The sequence below is a fragment of the Danio aesculapii genome, chromosome 4 (genome assembly GCF_903798145.1).
Source record: "Danio aesculapii chromosome 4, fDanAes4.1, whole genome shotgun sequence".
NCBI classification, from domain to species: domain Eukaryota; kingdom Metazoa; phylum Chordata; class Actinopteri; order Cypriniformes; family Danionidae; genus Danio; species Danio aesculapii.
In genome coordinates, this window is record NC_079438.1 from 22,191,335 (window position 1) to 22,214,443 (window position 23,109).

A 23,109-nucleotide genomic window follows, 5' to 3' on the forward strand; every position below is an offset into this window, starting at 1 on the left:
GTCTCCTTCATGCATCTGCCTGTCTATGTTGCTGACGTAGATATTTTAGAGAAATTGGATCATTGGGGAGTTTGTCCCATTTCAAAAATTAAAAGAAGGTTTTATCCGGGCACAGATATTGAAGATGGGACGAGGTTTGTTAAAACCAGATTCCCCAAAGAAGTGGCGTCCCTCCCGTACAGCACAAGAATAGAGACAGCAGAAGGACCACAATACTTTAGGGTGATGCACAGCCATCAGGTGAAAACTTGCAGGCTGTGCATGAGCCCAGATCATGTGGTGAAAGACTGTCCAGATTTTAAGTGTTTTAAGTGCGAGGAAAGGGGGCATTTCGCAAGGGATTGCGATGCGGTGAAGTGCCCGGATTGTAATAAGGTTTTAAATAAATGTGAATGTTGGATGGGGGAAGAGGAGGAGGAGGTAGAGCAGCGGGTAGACAGACAGATGTATGAAGGAGACAATATACAGTCAGAGGACAAAACAACAACACAAGACAGAAGAACAGAATCTAAAAGTGAAAAACTACAAGAGAAAGAGGCTAATGGAAAGGACAGAGTCACTGAACAGGAAGGGACAACATGGACTCAAATGGATATGACTGACAGTTTAAGGAATGTTTTGGAAGCAGCAGAAATGAGCAATTCGAATAATAAAGACTTACAACAAGGACAACAGGAAGACATATTTTGGACACAAATGGACATGACAGACAGTTTTCAAAAGGCATTGGACACAGTGGAGACAAAAGACCAAAGTAATGAGGAGCAAGACGAGTTAGAGGAACATTTACAAAAGGAGGGAAACAAAGAGACACAGGTGAAATCATCAAAAAGAAGAAGATCGATAAAGATAAAACCTAATTTAGAGACTGCAAGGAAAAAACTGCTAAAAGATGAAGAAATCGAATGCGCAAATAAGTATGAGTTGCTAAAGGGCTTGGAAGAGATGGACTGAGATGATGGTTTTTATGAATGTTTTTATCTTATTTATGGTTTTAGGAATTGTGTCTTTTAATGCAAGAGGGCTTTTAGACATCAGAAAATTCCAAAATGTAAAAGAAAAGTGTAAAAGAGAAGAAATAATTATTTTACAAGAAACAAATTGGAAAAATGAGGTGATGGACGTATATAAAAAAGAGTGGGATGGGGACTTTTATTATAGTAATGGAGATGGGAAAGCTGGGAGAGGAGTAGCTATTTTAATAAGAAAGAATGCACTACAAATGAGTAAAGTAATATATAAAGACAAACAAGGGAAATGTATGATTTTAGAAATAAAATATGAAGGGAAAGATATCATTTTAGTTAACGTGCATGCACCCAATGAAGAGAGTGAAAAGAAAAGCCTTTTTAACATATTGAGAAGGTTTTTAAACGACTATAAACAAATAATAGTATGTGGGGATTTTAACACTGTTTTTAGCAGACAGGACATAACAGAAGGTATGGTTTTTAAATCAGACACAGGAAGAAAAGAACTAAAATCACTAATGGAGGAAAAAGGAATGATAGACATTTGGAGAGAGAGAAACGGGAAGAAAAAGGAGTTTTCTAGAAGACAAATAGTAGGGAATTTTGTAACTCAATCGAGAATAGACTATGTGTTATGCACAAGAAATATAGAAATTTATATAGAAAAAATAAAGTATGATGAAACTGTTTTAAGTGACCATAAATTTTTATTGTTTAATTTTAATACAGAAGAAATACAAAGAGGCCCAGGGGTGTGGACATTAAATAGTGACATTTTAAAAAATGAAGACTATGTTAAAAAAATAAAAGGAATAATAGAAAAGGAAAAAGGAAACCAAATATATAATGAAGACAAAAGACTATGGTGGGAAAATGTCAAATATCTGATTAAAAAAACTACAATACAATTTTGTAGAATAATACAAAAGAATAAAAGACACCAAGAAAAAACAATAAAAGAAATCTTAGAAAAAGAACTAGAAAAAAATGAAAAAGACATACAAAAAATAAAAGAAATGGAGGAAAAACTGAAAGAAATTGAGGAAAAGAAATATGAAGGAGCTAGACTAAGAAGCAAAGCAAAATATGTAGTAGAGGGAGAAAAGTGCACAAAATTCTTCTTTGATTTAGAAAGACAAAAAGGAAAAGCAGAAACAATAAAGATAATACAAGGAGCAAAAGGAGAAAGCATAGAAGGAAATGAAGACATTTTAAAAGAAATAAAAACATACTATGAGGAGTTATTTAAAACACAGGGAGTTGATGAATTACAAATGGAAAAATTATTAAAACAGATAAAAACAAAAATAGATGAAGAGGATAAAAGAGAATGTGACCAAGAAATAAAAGAAGAAGAAATAAGAAAAGCAATAGAAAGCTTGAACAAAAGGAAAAGTCCAGGAATAGACGGGTTAAATAGTGAATTTTACGTATGTTTTAAGGAAATTTTAATACCAATTTTAACTGAAATTTTTAAAGAAATACTGCAAAAAGAAGAATTAAATGAAAGAATGGGAATGGGATTAATGAAATTAATACACAAAAAAGGAGAAAAGACATTGTTAAAAAATTACAGACCAATCACAATGTTAAACACAGATTTGAAGATTTTAACTAAAATTTTAGCAAATCGATTAAAAGAAGTGATGCCAAAAATAATTCAAACAACACAGGCCTACGCGATAAAAGGAAGAGACATAGCAGATATAACAATGAGCATAAAAGACATCATAGAATATATGAAGGACAAAAAAGAGGAAGGATATATCATAAGTTTGGATTTCGAAAAAGCTTTTGACAGAGTTGAACACCAGTTTTTATTCGAAGTACTTAAAAAGTTTGGTTTTGGAGAAGTTTTTAGAAAATGGATCAGGATTTTATATAAGGGTATTTTAACAAAAATTAAATGTAATGGCTTTTTAACAGAATGTTTTAAAATAACAAGATCGATAAGGCAAGGATGTCCTCTGTCAGCACTCTTATATTCACTTGTGGCAGAATCCCTGGGCCTAGCTATCAGTGAAGAAGAAAAAATAAAAGGAATGGAAATTGAAGAAAATAAAGTAAATAAAATGTTTCAATATGCAGATGACACTACATTAATAGTAAAAGGAAAAGAGAGTGTGAAAGAAGCAATGAAAATAGTACAACAGTTTTGTAAAGGATCAGGAAGTAAAGTAAATGAAGACAAAACGGTTTATATGAAGTTTGGAAAGGAGACAGATTTAGCAGATTGCACCAATTTTAAAGAAGTAGAAGAAATAAAGATTTTAGGGGTTTTAATGGGGAAAGATGCCAGAACAGCTAGAGATAAGATGTGGGAGGGTTTTTTAACAGATATAGAAAGGAGGTTAAATTACTGGAAACTAAGAACACTGACATTAAAAGGAAAAGTTTTAATTATAAATGTTTTAATGGAGTCTAAGTTGTGGCATGTTTTATATGTTTTAGAAATGCCAATGTGGATAGAAAAGAGGTTGAAAAAATGTTTTACTGATTTTTTATGGGGAGGTAAGCCACCAAGGATTGCTTTTAATACAGTTGTAGGGGAAACAGACAAGGGTGGGTTGGGTTTAATAGATGTAGAACAAAGGAAAAATAGTTTAAGAGTGAAAAGAATAAAGAAGTATCTAGAAAAAGAAAACAAAGCAGAGTGGAAAAAAAAACAATGAAATATTTTTTAAACAAATGTGGTCATTTTAACATGGGAGATGGGATTTTATGGATGAAAACAAAAGATTGGATGACAGAAAACTTACCTGAATTTTGTAGAGAAATTTTAAGTGCGTGGGGGAACTTTTTAACTATAGTGCAATATAATCCACATGGAAGGGAAAACATTTTAAACCAACCTCTTTTCTTGAACAACAACATTTTAAGTCAAGGGAAGGTTTTATTTTTTAAGAAATGGATAGAAGTTGGGATTTTAAAAGTAAGGGACATTTTATATGAATTTAAAGAAGGATTTTTAACTGAACAATATGTTATAGACACAATGGAGGAGGCGAAAGAGGAATACAACAGAAGGGAAATTGTGAAAAATCTTGACATAATTAAACAGGCAATTCCGAAAGAATGGATACGAAGCATAGACAATTTTGAAAAAGAAAAAGAAACAAATGAAGTGTATGTGAAAATAGGAGAAAAAACACACGATTTTAAAGAATGTACTGTGAAGAATATTTATTGTTTTTTTAGAGAGAAAGTTTTTAAAGAACCAACAGCAAACAAATACTGGATGGAAAAATACAATGTAAAAGCAAATGAAGTATGGGGGAACATGAAAGGAAGGTATGTAGAAACTAAAGTCGAATGTCTAGAATTTTTAATAAGGCACAAAGCAATCTTTTCAGATGTCATTTTAAACAAGATAGGGATGAAACAAAGTGCAATATGTAAAGTATGTCAAAAAGAAGAAGAGGGTTTTTTACACATGTTTTTATATTGTCAAGAATTGGAAAGTTTTTTAAAAGATTGTAAAGTTTTAATTAAAGGACTACTTGAAGACTGGGATGAAAATGAAACAGAATGGAACAGAGTATTGATGTTGGGATGGAATAAGAAAAATGAAAATAAGAAAATTGTCAACCTATGTATCATGCTGATGAAGAATGCAATGTGGGAAAGAAGAATTGTGGCAAAAAAAGAAAAAATTGTGATGGATGTATGGGCAATTTTAAGGAGGAAAACGGAAGGATATGTGGAAAAACTGTATATATATTATAAAAACGAGAAAAATTTAGGAGAACTGCACAAAATTTTGACGGACAAAGCATGTCAAGTTTTTAAAGAAGTGAACTGGAATTTACCACAGTTTTAATGTTTTGATTCCAAATGATTTTTTAATGTGTACTGGATTGTGCTTTACCGTGTGGAATTGTATTTGAAACTATTTTAATAATAAAAAAAATAATTAAAAAAAGGCAATGCCTGATCTTATCTGAACTCGGAAGCAAAGCAGGGTTGGGCCTGGTTAGTACTTATATGGGAGACCGCCTGGGAATCCCAGGTGCTGTAAGCTTTTTGAATTCCTTCATTTGGCAGCGAATAAACTTCCCGTGTCCAAGCTCTGCTGCTGGTGTCTTTTCTGCTGCTGGTGCCCCGGAGCAGAAACAGAAAACAAAAAAAAACAGGTAAACAATTGAGGTGATAAGGGCGTTGTTTCTGTAATAAAAAAACAAAACAAAAACGCCTGTCATAGAAAAAGAGACGGAGCTGTGCTATTTATGGTGTTTCTATGTTAATTGTAGCAGCTTTTGCTGTGACTTTAGTTAATGGACATTTAGACTTCTGATCTAAATCAGTCTAACATGTACAATTATACAGACAAAAAAAGGAGCGGCAATAATTCGGTTGTTAGATTTGTTTATGGATCTTGAACAAAAAAAGCCTTTTAGGTTTGTAACATGACAGTGAGATTCAAGCAAGATTGAATGAATCTTATTTGAAGTGTGCAGCAAGTCTGAGAATTCAAAGCTAACTATTGTCCTCAGATCATCACAACCAAGTTTTGAGAAGACCAGTCGGAATCGTTTTACACAACTTAAATGTAACCCAACAAAGACAACCCAGATAGGACTTGAACCCACAATCCCCAGCTTTATAGGCTGATGCCTTATCCATTAGGCCAATACTAGCCTTTGTCATATATCTGTATGGCTCAGGAAGTTCTTGTAACTCAGAAAACAGTACTTTAGGATCCCTATGCCATATTGCATTCAGACGATCTGGTGTGTACACCTAATGACAAAACAGCTTCTCTGAGGAGTTTTCCATTGTCATGTCTTTTTGACCTAGGGGTATGAACCTAGCTTTTTAAAGGTAACACTGGATTGTCTTGCACAGTCAACTTAAAAGGAACTGCATCAAAGACATCCCAGTTGGTACTTTAAACCCACAATCCCTAGCTTCGAAGGCTAGTGCCTTGTCTATTAGGCCACTGGGCTGTTTTTACTGCCTGTGAACTGTAATATGCCTCCAGGGAGTTGCTGACACACGTAACAAAAACAACATGAACAAAAAGTAGATTGGATCAGTCTCACAGAATTTTTTGTGGCACTGCAGACTGCTTCTACAGGGCTCGTTGGTCTAGGGGTATGATTCTCGCTTTGGTTGCGAGAGGTCCCGGGTTCAATTCCCGGACGAGCCCTTTGCCTGTCATCGAAAAAGAGGCGGAGCTGTGCTATCTATGGTGTTTCTATGTTAATTGTAGCAGCTTTGACATTAGTTAATGAACATTTAGCGGACTTCTCATCTAAATCAGTCTAACATGTACAATTATACAGACAAAAAAAGGAGCAGCAATGATTCGGTTTTTAGATTTGTTTATGGATCTTGAACAACCCACCAGCTTTATATGTAAGCACCATTTTTTGTCTTTGTACACAGTCTCTTCTCTTTAGGCACCATGCAGGATTCAAAATGGCCTTTCGCGTTAGGTATCTCGTTACCCTTTTAGTCATAACAGGTAATATGCATGGCAATGCAGGAAGGTAATGACATGCAAACACATCTCAAGAAGGTTTTCACAGCTACCGTGTTTCATCCACCAAACATTGCTCCCAAATTGAAGTGAGACCTTCAAAGACAACCCAGATGGGACTTGAACCCACAATCCCCAGCTTCGAAGGCTGATGCCTTATCCATTAGGCTACTGGGTCAACACTAGCCTTTGACATATCTGATGTATGGCTCAGGAAGTTCTTGTAACTCAGAAAACAGTACTTTAGGATCCCTATGCCATATTGCATTCAGACGATCTGGTGTGTACACCTAATGACAAAACAGCTTCTCTGAGGAGTTTTCCATTGTCATGTCTTTTTGACCTAGGGGTATGAACCTAGCTTTTTAAAGGTAACACTGGATTGTCTTGCACAGTCAACTTAAAAGGAACTGCATCAAAGACAACCCAGTTTTTACTTTAAACCCACAATCCCCAGCTTCGAAGGCTGGTGCCCTATCCATTAGGCCACTGGGCTGTTTTTACTGCCTGTGAACTGTAATATGCCTCCAGGGAGTTGCTGACACACGTAACAAAAACAATATGAACAAAGAGTAGAGTGGATCGGTCTCACAGAATTTTTTGTGGCACTGCAGATTGCTTTCACAGGGCTTGTTGGTCTAGGGGTATGATTCTCGCTTAGGGTGCGAGAGGTCCCGGGTTCAAATCCCGGACGAGCCCTACGCCTGTCATCGAAAAAGAGGCGGAGCTGTGCTATCTATGGTGTTTCTATGTTAATTGTAGCAGCTTTGACATTAGTTAATGAACATTTAGCGGACTTCTCATCTAAATCAGTCTAACATGTACAATTATACAGACAAAAAAAGGAGCAGCAATGATTCGGTTTTTAGATTTGTTTATGGATCTTGAACAACCCACCAGCTTTATATGTAAGCACCATTTTTTGTTTTTGTACACAGTCTCTTCTCTTTAGGCACCATGCAGGATTCAAAATGGCCTTTCGCGTTAGGTATCTCGTTACCCTTTTAGTCATAACAGGTAATATGCATGGCAATGCAGGAAGGTAATGACATGCAAACACATCTCAAGAAGGTTTTCACAGCTACCGTGTTTCATCCACCAAACATTGCTCCCAAATTGAAGTGAGACCTTCAAAGACAACCCAGATGGGACTTGAACCAACAATCCCAAGCCCCGGAGGCTGATGCCTTATCCATTAGGCCACTGGGCCATTTCGCCAATCATTTATCATGGATTTTTTGTATGCCTTCAACAAGATGCCAGCGCATGGAAAACTGCACTTTAGGATCTCGATGCCAGTGTGCATTCCGTCAAATAAGATGTGTGCAACTAATGGACAAACATTTTCTTTGTGCAATCATCCACATTTGGGTCTCATTGGTCCTGGGGTATGGTTCTCGCGTATGGTGTGACTGGTCTTGAGTTTCAAATTCCAGACAAGGCCACTCTCATTAACTTGCAATCACAACCTTTCTGCAGCTAATTTCTTGTTTGCATTTCATCATCATCCACCTAACATGAGACCATTAGTTGAAAGCCACGAGGTACTTGAAGTCAAGATCTCCATTACCAAAGCTTAGCAGAACCTTTTAGCTTTGTAACGTGACAGTGAGATTCAAGCAAGATTGGATGAATCTTATTTGAAGTGTGCAGCAAGTCTGAGAATTCGAAGCTAACTATTGTCCTCAGATCATCACGCCTAAGTTTTGAGAAGACCAGTCGGAATTGTTTCACACAACTTAAATGTAACCCAACAAAGACAACCCAGATGGGACTTGAACCCACAATCCCCAGCTTCGAAGGCTGATGCCTTATCCATTAGGCCACTGGGTCAACACTAGCTTTTGTCATATCTGATGTATGGCTCAGGAAGTTCTTGTAACTCAGTAAACAGTACTTTAGGATCCCTATGCCATATTGCATTCAGACGATCTGGTGTGTACACCTAATGACAAAACAGCTCCTCTGAGGAGTTTTCCATTGTCATGTCTTTTTGACCTAAGGGTATGAACCTAACTTTTTAAAGGTAACACTGGTCATACTTATCTGACCGTTACCAGTTTGTAAATATAAATGGACAGCCTTCACAAATCAGCCCAGTAAAATACGGGGTGCCTCAAGGATCAGTTTTAGGCCCTTTACTGTTTACAATATACATGCAACCCCTGGGAGACATTATTAGAAGACATGGGATCAGCTTTCACTGCTATGCTGATGATACTCAATTATATATTTCAACTAAACCTGACGAGACGTCTAATCTGTCCAAGCTAACTGAGTGTATTAAAGATGTTAAAGACTGGATGACCAACAATTATCTTCTCTTAAACTCAGACAAAACAGAATTATTACTTATTGGGCCTAAATCCTGTACACAGCAGATCTCACAACTCGACCTACAATTAGAGGGATACAAAGTTAGCGTTAGTTCTACTATAAAAGATCTGGGTGTCATATTAGACAGCAATTTAACTTTTAAAAATCATATATCCCATGTCACAAAAACTGCTTTCTTTCATCTGAGAAATATTGCTAAGTTACGAAGTATGCTATCCATCTCAGATGCAGAAAAGCTAGTCCATGCTTTTATGACTTCTAGGCTGGACTACTGTAATGCACTGTTTGCTGGCTGCCCAGCATCCTCTATTAACAAACTTCAATTAGTACAAAATGCAGCTGCCAGAGTTCTAACCAGGTCTAGAAAATTTGATCACATCACCCCAATTTTATCCTCCTTACACTGGCTGCCTGTTAAGTTTCGTATTGAATTTAAAATATTGCTTCTTACATATAAAGCTTTAAATAATCTAGCTCCTGTTTATCTAACCAATCTTCTGTCTCGCTACAATCCAACTCGCTCTTTAAGATCTCAAAACTCAGGGCTTCTGGTAGTACCTAGAATAGCAAAGTCGAGTAAAGGAGGTCGAGCCTTCTCATTTATAGCTCCTAAACTCTGGAATAGCCTTCCTGATAACGTCCGAGGCTCAGACACACTCTCCCAATTCAAAACTAGATTAAAGACCTATCTGTTCAGTAAAGCATACACTTAGTGCACCACTTAGGGGGCTTCCACACAGGTTATGCATCTTGCTGATATACACTGTGAACATCAGCTACGCTAATTATTTTCTTTATTCTCCATTTCCACCTGGGGATACTCTTCCCGAGGCCCTCAGACTATGCAGAGTCACTGATTCGATCCAAGACCAACGACGAGATGATCCCAAGGTTTCCATATCCTGGACCTGGCCGAATCCTGAACAACTACTGCGATGGTCATGGAAGAGTGGAGAACATGAGACTGTTTCCTGTGACGCTCCAGAGACAGACGAGTCTTCGCTGAGGCCAGCTTCCAGCCTCCGCCACTGAGACTGCAGCTCTGCACAAGACGTTTGGCCAGCGGAGAAATTAAAATGGTCGTGCCCAACTGAGCCTGGTTTCTCTCAAGGTTTTTTTTCTTCACTTCCGCCTTTAGTGAAGTTTTTTTCCTCTCCGCTGTCGCCACTGGCTTGCATGGTTCAGGATCTGTAGAGCTGCGCATCGTTGGATTTGCTCTTCAGTATTTGGACTCTCAGTAGTGATTATTAAACCACACTGAACTGAGCTAAACTGAACTGAACTTAAACACTACAAACTTAACTACACTGTTCCTATTTACTGTGACCTTTTATGTGAAGCTGCTTTGACACAATCTACATTGTATAAGCGCTATACAAATAAAGGTGAATTGAATTGAACTGGATTGTCTTGCACAGTCAACTTAAAAGGAACTGCATCAAAGACAACCCAGTTGGTACTTTAAACCCACAATCCCCAGCTTTGAAGGCTGGTGCCTTATCCATTAGGCCACTGGGCTGTTTTATACTGCCTGTGAACTGTAATATGCCTCCAGGGAGTTGCTGACACACGGAACAAAAACAACATGAACAAAGAGTAGAGTGGATCGGTCTCACAGAATTTTTTGTGGCACTGCAGACTGCTTCTACAGGGCTCGTTGGTCTAGGGGTATGATTCTCGCTTTGGGCGCGAGATGTCCCGGGTTCAAATCCCGGACGAGCCCTATGAATGTCATAGAAAAAGCAGCGGTGCTGTGCCATCTATGGTGTTTCTATGTTACTTGTAGCAGCTTTTGCTTTGACATTAGTTAATGAACATTTAGTGGACTTCTGATCTAAATCAGTCTAACATGTACAATTATACAGACAAGAAAAGGAGCGGCAATGATTCGGTTGTTAGATTTGTTTATGGATCTTGAACAACCCACCAACTTTATATGTAAGCACCATTTTTGTCTTTGTACACAGTCTCTTCTCTGTAGGCACCATGCAGGATTCAAAATGGCCTTTCGCGTTAGGTATCTCGTTACCCTTTTAGTCATAACAGGTAATATGCATGGCAATGCAGGAAGGTAATGACATGCAAACACATCTCAAGAAGGTTTTCACAGCTACCGTGTTTCATCCACCAAACATTGCTCCCAAATTGAAGTGAGACCTTCAAAGACAACCCAGATGGGACTTGAACCAACAATCCCAAGCCCCGGAGGCTGATGCCTTATCCATTAGGCCACTGGGCCATTTCGCCAATCATTTGTCATGGATTTTTTGTATGCCTTCAACAAGATGCCAACGCATGGAAAACTGCATTTTAGGATCTCGATGCCAGTTTGCATTCCGTCAAATAAGATGTGTGCAACTAATGGACAAACATTTTCTTTGTGCAATCATCTACATTCTTGTCTCATTGGTCCTGGGGTATGGTTCTCGCGTATGGTGTGACTGGTTTTGAGTTTCAAATTCCAGACAAGGCCACTCTCATTAACTTGCAATCACAACCTTTCTGCAGCTATTTTCTTGTTTGCATTTCATCATCATCCACCTAACATGAGACCATTAGTTGAAAGCCACGGGGTACTTGAAGTCAAGATCTCCATTACCAAAGCTTAACAGAACCTTTTAGGTTTGTAACGTGACAGTGAGATTCAAGCAAGTTTGGATGAATCTCATTTGAAGTGTGCAGCAAGTCTGAGAATTCAAAGCTAACTATTGTCCTCAGATCATCCCGCCTAAGTTTTGAGTTGACCAGTCGGAATTGTTTCACACAACTTAAATGTAACCCAACAAAGACAACCCAGATGGGACTTGAACCCACAATCCCCAGCTTCGAAGGCTGATGCCTTATCCATTAGGCCAGGGATTCCCAAACTTTTCAGCCCGTGACCCCCAAAATAACAATGTCAGTGACTCGCGACCCTCATTTTTCAAGGTGGTTATACTGTAAATATATAAGTGTTGCAGACACAACTATAGGCATATATAAGCATGAGCATATTGACAACAAAAAAATGCAACAGCCTATTAACCGTATAATGATTTTTTTTGTCATTTATTAATTTTATTACATTTTAATCTAAAAATTAAAGGCTGATGGCTTATTTGTATTTGTATGTTGTTGTTGTTGTTGTTTCTTTAACGCAACTATTAATTATCGTCTCTGAGTTATGAATAAAATATGGTAATTCAAATAGTTTAATAAAATTAATTTGAGTTTTGGAAATCACCAAGCGACCCCTTGTCATTGTCCCACGACCCCCCAGGGGGTCCCGACCCCCACTTTGGGAACCACTGCATTAGGCCACTGGGTCAACACTTGCTTATGTCATATCTGATGTATGGCTCAAGAAGTTCTTGTAACTCAGAAAACAGTACTTTAGGATCCCTATGCCATATTGCATTCAGACGATCTGGTGTGTACACCTAATGACAAAACAGCTTCTCTGAGGAGTTTTCCATTGTCATGTCTTTTTGACCTAGGGGTATGAACCTAGCTTTTTAAAGGTAACACTGGATTGTCTTGCACAGTAAACTTAAAAGGAACTGCATCAAAGACAACCCAGTTGGTACTTTAAACCCACAATCCCCAGCTTCGAAGGCTGGTGCCTTATCCATTAGGCCAATGGGCTGTTTTATACTGCCTGTGAACTGTAATATGGCTCCAGGGAGTTGCTGACACACGGAACAAAAACAACATGAACAAAGAGTAGAGTGGATCGGTCTCATAGAATTTTTTGTGGCACTGCAGACTGCTTCTACAGGGCTCGTTGGTCTAGGGGTATGATTCTCGCTTTGGGTGCGAGAGGTCCCGGGTTCAAATCCCGGACGAGCCCTATGAATGTCATAGAAAAAGCAGCAGTGCTGTGCTGTCTATGGTGTTTCTATGTTATTTGTAGCAGCTTTTGCTTTGACATTAGTTAATGAACATTTAGTGGACTTCTCATCTAAATCAGTCTAACATGTACAATTATACAGACAAAAAAAGGAGCAGCAATGATTTGGTTTTTAGATTTGTTTATGGATCTTAAACAACCCACCATCTTTATATGTGAGCACCATTTTTGTCTTTGTACACAGTCTCTTCTCTGTAGGCACCATGCAGGATTCAAAATGGCCTTTCGCGTTAAGTATCTCGTTACCCTTTTAGTCATAACAGGTAATATGCATGGCAATGCAGGAAGGTAATGACATGCAAACACATCTCAAGAAGGTTTTCACAGCTACCGTGTTTCATCCACCAAACATTGCTCCCAAATTGAAGTGAGACCTTCAAAGACAACCCAGATGGGACTTGAACCAACAATCCCAAGCCCCGGAGGCTGATGCCTTATCCATTAGGCCACTGGGCCATTTCGCCAATCATTTGTCATGGATTTTTTGTATGCCTTTAACAAGATACAGTGGTTTAAAAAACAGGAAATTTACAGAATATAAAATGCATCACTTACAATAAAATAAAAAAACATGCAAGTGTATATTCAAAGCAAGTCTTAATTAAATATATACATTTGATATATTTATTTAATTTATTAGCTGTGTTTTCCTTAAAGGCCTCGGTATACATCAAACAAAATCAAAGAATAAATTCAGAGCACCCCAGGAAGTGATCCTATACTGTAGATTGCCATTATAACAGGGCCAGATCTTTGCATAGCATATCTTTGCATAGCAGTGTCGTAGAGAGAGGGGAGAGGGCTTATTTCTCTCAAACAAACAATTGCACACAAGTTTCTCATTGAATACTCTGTAACCATGCCCTAGCAAAAAAAAAAAAAAAAAAAAAAAAAAAAAAATTAGCTCCTTGGCAACAAACTCCATTGATTTCCATTCAGACTTCAAAAAACATATCTTTGGATTAGAGTGTAATAGAAACATGAAAGTTTCAATCCTCCGCTGATTTGCCCGACCTCTAGAATAAGAAAGATTTAGGATTATAAGAATGTGGAGCATAATCAGAGATGACAATAGTAGAATATACAGAAGTATAACTTATAAAAGAAGTATAGAAGTATAGTATAAAAGGTAAGAGAGCTGTTTTTAAGAAAAATAATCAATGTGTGAATGAGATTGATGAACACTGGAAAAAAGAAAAATCTTTTCATCATGGATTGAGGAAGTGCCATGGGTCAACGCATCCAACCTGATCCATGAAAGATGACACTGCCTTGACTATAGCAATTTCCTCTAAAGTTTGAGAATTCGACTGATCAAGCCTTGGGTCCATAACACAATTAAGTATAAAATAATGGGAGTTTGAAATACAAGAAAAAAAAAGAGAAGTAAAAAAGCAGGGTTATCCTGTTTGGGGCAAAAATGTTTACCAACACCACTGCCATATGAAAAAGACTAGTTCACAAATTTGAAACCAAAATTGACCTTCAATGCTAATTTTTAGGTTAAGTTTTACACCTGCAAATCCATAATTTCTTTTAATATATTAATTTTGACACACAAACACATTGTTTTGTAGAGAATGAGAAAGACTGTGAAATGTATGATGCATCGTCATCCCAAACTGAGCATGACATTGTCACCACTATGCCAGATGAGAAGAGGAAAAGATTAATAAAAAAGAGAACATATAACGATTAGATTGAGTGTAAGTGCATAAATATTCTTCAAAATATTTGTATATATTTTTTTACATAAATTATATATTATTAAAAATGTAAGCTAACACATGTGACACTTGCAGGGTCTTTAATCTCAGAAGATGATGCCGCAAAAGTTACTAAAAAGACAAGTGAGGGGAAATGCATTTCTAGAACCTTGTATATATTAGGTTTCATGTTTTATGTGTGTGAAATTAACGTTTATCACTGATAAAATGTGAACAGTGATTTATAAATACCTTTTTTGACTGTTTATGTAGATAAAAATACAGGTTTGCAGGCTTTTCCAAAACCTCCTAAACTACCAAAAACTTGCCTATGCATAAAGTCATGCACGCGTCTCACAGCGCAAAGCGTAACTGAACCGTTAAATGTCCATGCTTAATCAGTCATCGATAAGGTCCATCAATTAAAGGGTTATCGACAATCAATTGATCATCAAGTAATCGTTAGCATCCCTAAATAAAATATATTAAAGGATATTTTACCCTAAATTTACCATAATCACCATTACAAGGAGAGTTCATCCAGAACTGAAAATTCTGTCACCATTAAGTCACCTTTTTGTTGTTCCAAACGTGTTTTATATTGTCAGACAGCTAGAACATTTCACATAATGTGTGAATCAGCTGCACAAAGGGATTGGTATGCTTATTGTGATTAATTATCGATATCGACTGAAATTAAAAAAAATAATGATAGTGATAATTTTTTTGCCATATCACCCAGCCAGTGTAAGTAGCATAAAAAATGTATTTATATTTTAAGATTTATTTTTATAGTATTTTGATGTTGTCATGTCCACATGGTGGCGTATATGAATTGTTGTATGTATGTATATATATATATACTATTGATTGGAAACTAATCTTTTGTATCAAAGATTTCATGCTTAACCTGTCAGTCACCTAAATGTTTTTGCTGTCTTTCTGAAATTGCAATGCCCTGAACTTGCTAGGTGTACTATGGCTTTAAGAGTTTTAACTGAGTTTGAAACTACAAATGAACAAATGGTTTTCCAATGTTACTGCAGTGTTATTTGATTAAACAACCCCCACATTACATTGTACTGTATTTATCTTGCACATGTATGAATGCAGATGAAGCATGATCATTTATCAATGTGAATATAGAATGTACTCTATATATTGTTGTGGTAGCAATACTACAGTATCAATATATCATGCAAAAATTCGGTTGCAATAAAAAAAAAGTTTCAAACAGATGTTAATGTTCAAGAATCTTCTATTTTTTTATATATATATATATATATAATTGTAATATATTTGTGTGAAAAAATTAGGAAGGGGTATGATTTATTGCAGGCCAAAGATTTACAAAATATTAGTATACTTCTCCTAAAGGACTGCTTGACAATGCTAGCTTAATTCCAGTTTCAGTATTTTTTTATGTCAGTAATTTGAACAGAAACTAGCAATTAAATGAATCTTAACAATACCTTGCTGGTAGACCAGCATAATGAGACCTTGCTAGTTGACCAGCATCACCAGCGACACTAAGCTGGTAGAGCAGCATGACTAGCAAGACCAAGCTGGTAGACCAGCATGACCAGCAAGCTGAAGCTGGTCTACCAGCATCACCAGCAAGACCAAGCTGGTAGACCAGCTAAACTAGCATTGACCAGCATGAAAATCATGCTGGTCTATTATGTTTTTTTCAGCAGGGTTTACTGATGAGGATGACAAACAGGATGACAGTGATGAAGACATCAGTGGTCCCAGACCTGACCCCCAGAAATGACGGTATTTAATTATTTTTGTAAAATATTTATTGTATATTAATAAATTTTTTAGCATGCATGTACTTTTGTGTATATATATATATATATATATATATATATATATATATATATATATATATATATATATATATATATATATATATATATATTATAGTTAATGGCTGCGTTAACGTGAGAAAATATCGCCATTAATCTATTCTCAAAGTTGTGTTGGGAGCTGGGTCTATTCTACAAGCAAGCTATGATGACTTTCACCTTGATAGTTTTACGCAGATGTATACCTGACCGGTGAGCCATCTGACAAACAAAGTGCCCTTCTGAATCAAAACCAGAGGGATGCCTGACTTTAGCTTCAGAATCGGCAGTTTCACTTTAACTCGTGACAAACTGAGGTATTAGACGCAAATAAGGGGTAAGGACTGGTGAGAGTGTTATGGAATGTAATAACGATCGCCAAACGCAAAGAAAAAAAACTTCTGCATTTCGCGGTGTGTGCGTGTTTTGTGTGCGGTCCTTTACTGACAGCCGCCTGTGTCTTGGATCTTGTCGGAAAATATGGCGAAAAGTCCTACATGACGGTAATAGTTGGATTGCAGTGTTTACTTCAGTAATGCCACTAATATATGCATACTCCACATGTCTTAATTCCATTTCTGTTTAGATCAGTTATAACTTTAGTCGCATTAAGGTAATCAAAATTCTCTGTTTACATGGTAGACTCTTAATCAGAGTATTGATTTAATCATATTAAAATCGTATTAAAGTATTGTTGCCCGTGTAAACATGCAATGTTTGACACACCGTCAGGGCTCTGTGAACTTGGCATTGAGAAGCAGCATTTTCTGTATGTATGTACATCAAAAGCAAGTATGAAATCGCTGTTTGGAGTTTATGTAGGCCAACAGTTAAAGTTTAACTGAATAAACAGTTAGTAAACACGAGTACATCTTATTGAACATAATTTATTTTCATCACCAATTATCATAGTAGAACAGTTTCTCAAGCACTTTGTGATGCAGTTTGGAAATAGGAGATGAGCCCCTGGTCTAATGCGTCACCTGGCTCGAGAAACCCGTTCTCAAAGACTTATTATTTGGGCAGCACACATATTCTGAATGCCTTCGGCAGAATTCAAATGAGCCATTTTAATCTAGATTAATTTCAAAATTAATCTAGATTAAAAAAAATCTTTGCCCACCTATGCCCACATATATATATATATAAAATTAATTTAGTAATGTATCTTGGTAATGAACAAATTAGTATCCAACAAATGCTATTTATTTATAAAAAAATTTTTTGGCAAAGCTAGTTGACTAAACTAGTTGCTAAAACTTCTATGTTAAGCTGCTTTGACACAGTCTACTTTGTAAAAGTGCTATAGAAATAAAGATTATTTGAATTGAATTAGGTCACAGGGGTAGCTGTCTCAGCATGGTACTTTAGACTTCACTTCACACTTCCTCCAGCATGCCATGGGTCTTCCACAGGGCCTCCGTTCAGTGGGACAAGGTAGGCATTCCCAGGTAGGCATCCAGAAGGCATCTGAAACAGATACCTAAGCCATGTCTACACCAAGTGACAGAGCTCCTCACTTTAACTCTATGGTACACCCCTGTGAAGGAAGCTCATTTTGGCTGCTTGTATCCAAGATTTTGTCCTTTTGGTCATGACTCAAAGCTTATAGGTGAGAGTAGGAATGTAGTTTAACATGTAAATCCAGAGTTTTGCCTTTTGGGCCAGCTCCTCCTTTACTTCAACAGACACTTCTGTGACCAATTGACCAGTTTCATTGCAGCTGCCACTGCACCAATCTGCCTGCCAATCTAATTACCCACTTCCCACACTAATGAACAAAACCCCAAGATACTTGAACTTCTCTACCTGGAGCAAAGACTCTCATCCAACCTGGATATAGCAAGCCACCTTTATCCAGTAGATTATGTCAGCCAAGATAGCTCTAGAACTTTCAGAGATTTGAGGTAACCAGGGTGGATCTTACTCCCAGCCACTTCTACTGTGAAGCTTACAGACTAGTTCAGTGACTTGAGCTTGCACGAGCAAGTTAACCCTTGTATCTGTCATCTCTGCTTTCTTAATTGAGGGCATGTCCTCAAAGAATTCCTTCCACCATATAATGTCCCCAGAATATCTTTGAGGCAGGCCAGTAGTCCTCTTGGTCAACTTTTTGTTTCCCCAACCACATGGGTTGCAGCACGCTTGGCGTGTTGATTGATTATCATCAGCTGTCCCATAAGCCAGCCAGGCCTGGTAGAACTTCTCCTTTAGTTTAATGGCATCCTTTGCTTCCAATGTCCATTACCAGGTTTGTGGGTTCTGCCACAACAGGCACTAGAGGCCTTGAAGCCAAAGCTCCTGATGACTGTGTTGACAAAGTCAGAGAGCATGGACCATTTGGTTTAAATTCCAGCCTCCCGCAGGATCTGGTCAAAGCTTTTCCAGATGGGAGAGTTGAAAAACCCTTCAACATGTAGTTTAGTAAGTTCCTAGCAAACCCACACAATAAGTTTGGCTGCCAGGTTTCTCTGGCCTCCTCCTCTGCCAGTGGATCCAACTAACTACCTGGTGTGGTTATCAGTTGACAACTAGCAGACTTTTGAAAACGATTTGTCTGCGCTTGAGTATTTTGGATTATTGCTATTCTTATCTTAATCAATTGGAATATTTAATTTATTTTTTGTATTTTTTAATTTATTAATTGTATGGTCAAATCCGAAGGAAGTTATTTCAGTATTAAATGTGAATTCTGTATGCATATCACAGTGTAGCCTGCAGTAAAACAAATTAGACAAACCTTGAAAAAGGTTACATCGTGCATGCTGTGAAATACGTTATGAAAGCATTTATTAATTTAGAATGAGACATTTGATTAACTTTTTAGCCATTTTCCAGACCTACAGGAACAAGGTGTTCCAAGAGTTCCTCCATCAATTTTTCATTGTCTACATCAACAGCATCCTAATATTTTCCCAGATCCTGGCTGACCATTGCCAGCAAGTCATGCTGGTCCTTCAACATCTGAGAAAACAATCTATATGTGATGTTGGGGAAGTGTGATCTCAACACCCCCTTAGTCTAATTATTATATTTCATCAGTCCTTGAGGGGACGAGGGAAAGGTAAAGTCCTTACATGGCTCAACGTCATCATATAACTCCAGAGTGTTCTCGGCTTGGCAAATTTCTACCGAAGATTTTTACTCAAGATTTCAGGAAAATCCTAGATCCCTCCTAGTTACCTTCTTCGAGGCAACCCTAAGTCCCTTCCATGGAACATTTATACTATCACTTACCAACTAGGTTCTAAAAACAGCAAAGCTGATGCCCTGTCCTATAAATTCTCCTTTGATCTCAACTAATCTATGTCAGTTCTACTACCAACCCTTATTGTGTGTCCCATACAATAAAATCTCAATGAAGTCCACAGTATGCAATCTTTTGGGTTCTGGTCACCCAGGCAGAACATGCAACTGAAGCTGCGTAGTCTGTGCTGTCAAAAACACATAGAAGTTTGCCTCTGGCTAAACTTGTTCCACTCTTCATCCCAGCACTTCTCCAAGGCTCGTAAACTGATTTGCATCAAAGGTCTACTTACTGCCCTAAGTGCTGAACTGTTCTTCCCTGTGTTCAGAAACTGGGTTCACAATGCTAAAATAATTATTTGCAATATCTGATTGACTGGGTACAGCATGGAAGAAAAATCCTAGATTCCCAGTGATGTACTAGCCCCTGTCCTCCTCAGCATTTTTTTTACCACTCTCATCCAGACCAGCAGGGCCTTATAAGTTGTAGTCTTCCAATAATAACATCAGGAGCCACACATGCAGGATGGGGTAATGCCAGGCATTCACTGCAGCCACCACCCTTGCTAAGACCCCAGGGCACACATGCTTAATTACCCGATTATAAAAGCTTCTTATAAAAGATACTCACCTTTGCTCCATCAGCCAGTGATTTACAATTCACACCCTCAGACACTCTTTGTGATTGCTACTTACCGACATTCCTGTGTTTCTGTTGTCTCCTTGTCTTTAGGCTTCCATGTGTCATGTTCTCACCTCCTGAGGGGTGTTGACCAAAAGTAGAACTAAGAAAGCCATAATTTTACAAAAAGTGTAACTTGACCTAGTTTACTCAGTGCGTTTTGGCTTAGTTCATTGCAGGTTTGCTGATCTAGGATGAGAATGTGTCATTATGTCAAGCCTAGTGTAAATAACCGGGAGAAGTACGCATCCGCTGCATTCTTTAAAAAGGCCATGGGATTGATCACAGAAGCAATGATGCGAGATATGATGAGCCAATCAGGTAACAAGTTGAAAAATGTATGCATGCTCAACTTCTAATGAGGTCCTTTGCAGTATAAATTTACAGAGTAGACATCTTACTTAATTTGCATCTGGTAAAGAAATAAGCTAAGGGACCTACCTTATTTTATGTTTATGCCTTAAGTAGCTCAATTCTGACAGAACCAATACATACAATTTTATGAAAAGTAAAAAATACAAATAAAAACATCTTTAACAATTGTTTTACACATTGTATAGGTAAAAACCCAGGAGTCAGCGGGGGAGCCAGTTCATCCACAAAAAATACAGGTATGGTTGTTTGGCACTATTTTCAAAAGGTGAACATTTTCAAATCTCTTAGTACAAAACTTTAAACTGATCCATTGTAATACCACTACTTATTCTTTCAAAACCTGATGTCATGATTTCATTATAGTTGCACATATTTTTATTCCACATAATTACTTTTTCAGAACACTAGATAATTGTGTTATGTATCAGGGCTCAGAAATTTTTTTAAATGCTTTTTATTAAAAATAAATAAATAAATATTTATATATATATATATATATATATATATATATATATATATATATATATATATAAATATATATATATATATATATATATATATATATATATATATATATATATATATATATATATATAATATATATAAATATATATATATATATATATATATATATATATATATATATATATATATACTCAGAATGTTTCCTCGTGTTTATTTTTGGTTATTTAAAAGTTCCATATACTGCATTGGTCTAATAAGTTAAATTGTTCTCTGATATCTGCATAGTAGGTTTATGGCTTTGGTAAGTTCAAAAAATCTCCAGAAACAGTTTTATAAGCTAATTTATTACTCCTTAAAATACCCCTAGATCAGAAGGTCCATGATTGACCGAATATGGTTTGTATTGTGAATATTAATGAGCTCCGCTCTGAATGCCGCTCCTACAGACACACACACACACACATACACAGAGAGCATGATGACGTACACTGAACACGGACAAATATAAATCCAAACAGAGTAACGTTAACCTATTTTTCTCACCAAATCTGTTATTGATAAAGGCTAAATTATAATTAAATTTGACAAAAGAGAGTGAAAAAGATGTATCGCGTTTTGTATTTTGAAGCTACAGTCAAAGAAAACACAGCCAGGAATTAATATCAACCTCTGCATGAACAGATGACAGTTGAGCAGAGGGATCTGACATGATTCAGCAGTCTATGTGTTTGTTGAAACATACTCGTCAAGTTTCATAAATTAACAATTAACGATAAATTACCAAAAGATGTAACTAAACTTACTTTATGCCTCTTCGGAGTGGAGATGAATAAATGTGCTATCTGTAAATCTTGTATTTTGCTTGCTTAAAACATAGTTTGTACTGTGGTTTCAGAAAGTTACTATTAAGTCAGTGTTAAAACATTTCCATTGACAACACACTTAATTTGTGTAGTGTAAAGGATATTTTGTGATTGTGTACTGTACTTGCACAATTAAAAATATTTGGACATGTTTTAAAAGGTGCACTTTTGATGATCTGTTGTGATAAAAGTACTAAGCATTTTGAAAATGTACCAGTTGCTTGTAAAATTGTGCTAAACCAATAAAAAAAAAACTAACTATGCTGATAATTTGTATTAACCTATTTTGTGTGTGTGTGTTTATATTAGAGCTCGACAGACAAAAAAACAAGCGTGCATATGTTAAAAGACCATGGGCTCCTTCAGAAGTCAAATCTGTCTTCAAATACTTCCGGGAGCACATTAAAAAGGGAAAGCTGGCTACATTGCCGGAGTGTCATGCCTGCAAGACAGCTGAACATCCAGTTCTTGACTCACGAACTCTTCAGAATATAAGAGACTTTGTGAGAAACAAAGGAAAATCTAACAAGCAATGTTTTTAATGTCTAAAGGAAAAGTCTAAAAGATGTCATTTGGACTATTGTACTTAGTCAGAATGTGAATGCTGGGAACTATTTTTACTTTTCTAAACTTTAGATTTTTTACTTTTTAAACATTTTTAAAATAGTTTTAAACTCATTTTAAATATTATCTGTTTAAGTATTTAATGCATCAAGCATTTAAAGGAAACGTATAAAAGATGCCATTTGTACAATTTTACATAGAATTTGAACGCTGTGAACTATTTCTGCTTTTCTAAACTTTAGATTTCTACTTTTTAAACATTTTAAAAATAGTTTTAAACTCATTTTAAATATTATCTATTTAAGTATTTAATGTATCTGTTTTTACTCCTGTACTTTAAATGTTTGATGTACTTCAGTTTTAACATTTTTAACATTTAACAGTGCACACTGTTTTTAGTATTCTGTAAGTTGTGTGGTAGCTTGTTTTTATTATTACTTATTATTCTTGTAATGTATTATTACTGCAAATAAATACTTTACTCTAATTACTATGAATTAGCACTCTGTGTGTACATGTAAACAGCAAATACAATAAAAAAAGCTTGTCATTCATTCATCATTTTCTTGAGGTATGCATCTAACCCCAGTCAGTGTTTTTTTTATGTTACTGGTCCTGATAAACCATGTTTGACCCTTTAAACCACTTTGCTTGTTGTGTATGAATGATTTACACAAGC

General features: G+C 36.5%; 6 non-coding genes across 6 annotated transcripts; 4 read left to right on the top strand and 2 right to left on the bottom strand.

Annotated features, from left to right (window-relative positions):
- The first annotated feature begins 6,048 nt into the window (after window positions 1–6,048).
- trnap-ugg (transfer RNA proline (anticodon UGG)) lies at window positions 6,049–6,120 on the top strand. The gene has a single exon. It is a non-coding gene; the product is annotated as a tRNA-Pro (tRNA).
- A 438-nt stretch (window positions 6,121–6,558) lies between these two features.
- Window positions 6,559–6,631, bottom strand: trnar-ucg (transfer RNA arginine (anticodon UCG)). The gene has a single exon. It is a non-coding gene; the product is annotated as a tRNA-Arg (tRNA).
- Window positions 6,632–7,080: 449 nt separating this feature from the next.
- On the top strand, window positions 7,081–7,152 carry trnap-agg (transfer RNA proline (anticodon AGG)). The gene has a single exon. It is a non-coding gene; the product is annotated as a tRNA-Pro (tRNA).
- Window positions 7,153–8,213: 1,061 nt separating this feature from the next.
- Window positions 8,214–8,286, bottom strand: trnar-ucg (transfer RNA arginine (anticodon UCG)). The gene has a single exon. It is a non-coding gene; the product is annotated as a tRNA-Arg (tRNA).
- A 2,155-nt stretch (window positions 8,287–10,441) lies between these two features.
- Window positions 10,442–10,513, top strand: trnap-ugg (transfer RNA proline (anticodon UGG)). Its single transcript has one exon. It is a non-coding gene; the product is annotated as a tRNA-Pro (tRNA).
- A 2,034-nt stretch (window positions 10,514–12,547) lies between these two features.
- trnap-ugg (transfer RNA proline (anticodon UGG)) lies at window positions 12,548–12,619 on the top strand. The gene has a single exon. It is a non-coding gene; the product is annotated as a tRNA-Pro (tRNA).
- The last annotated feature ends 10,490 nt before the right edge of the window (window positions 12,620–23,109 follow it).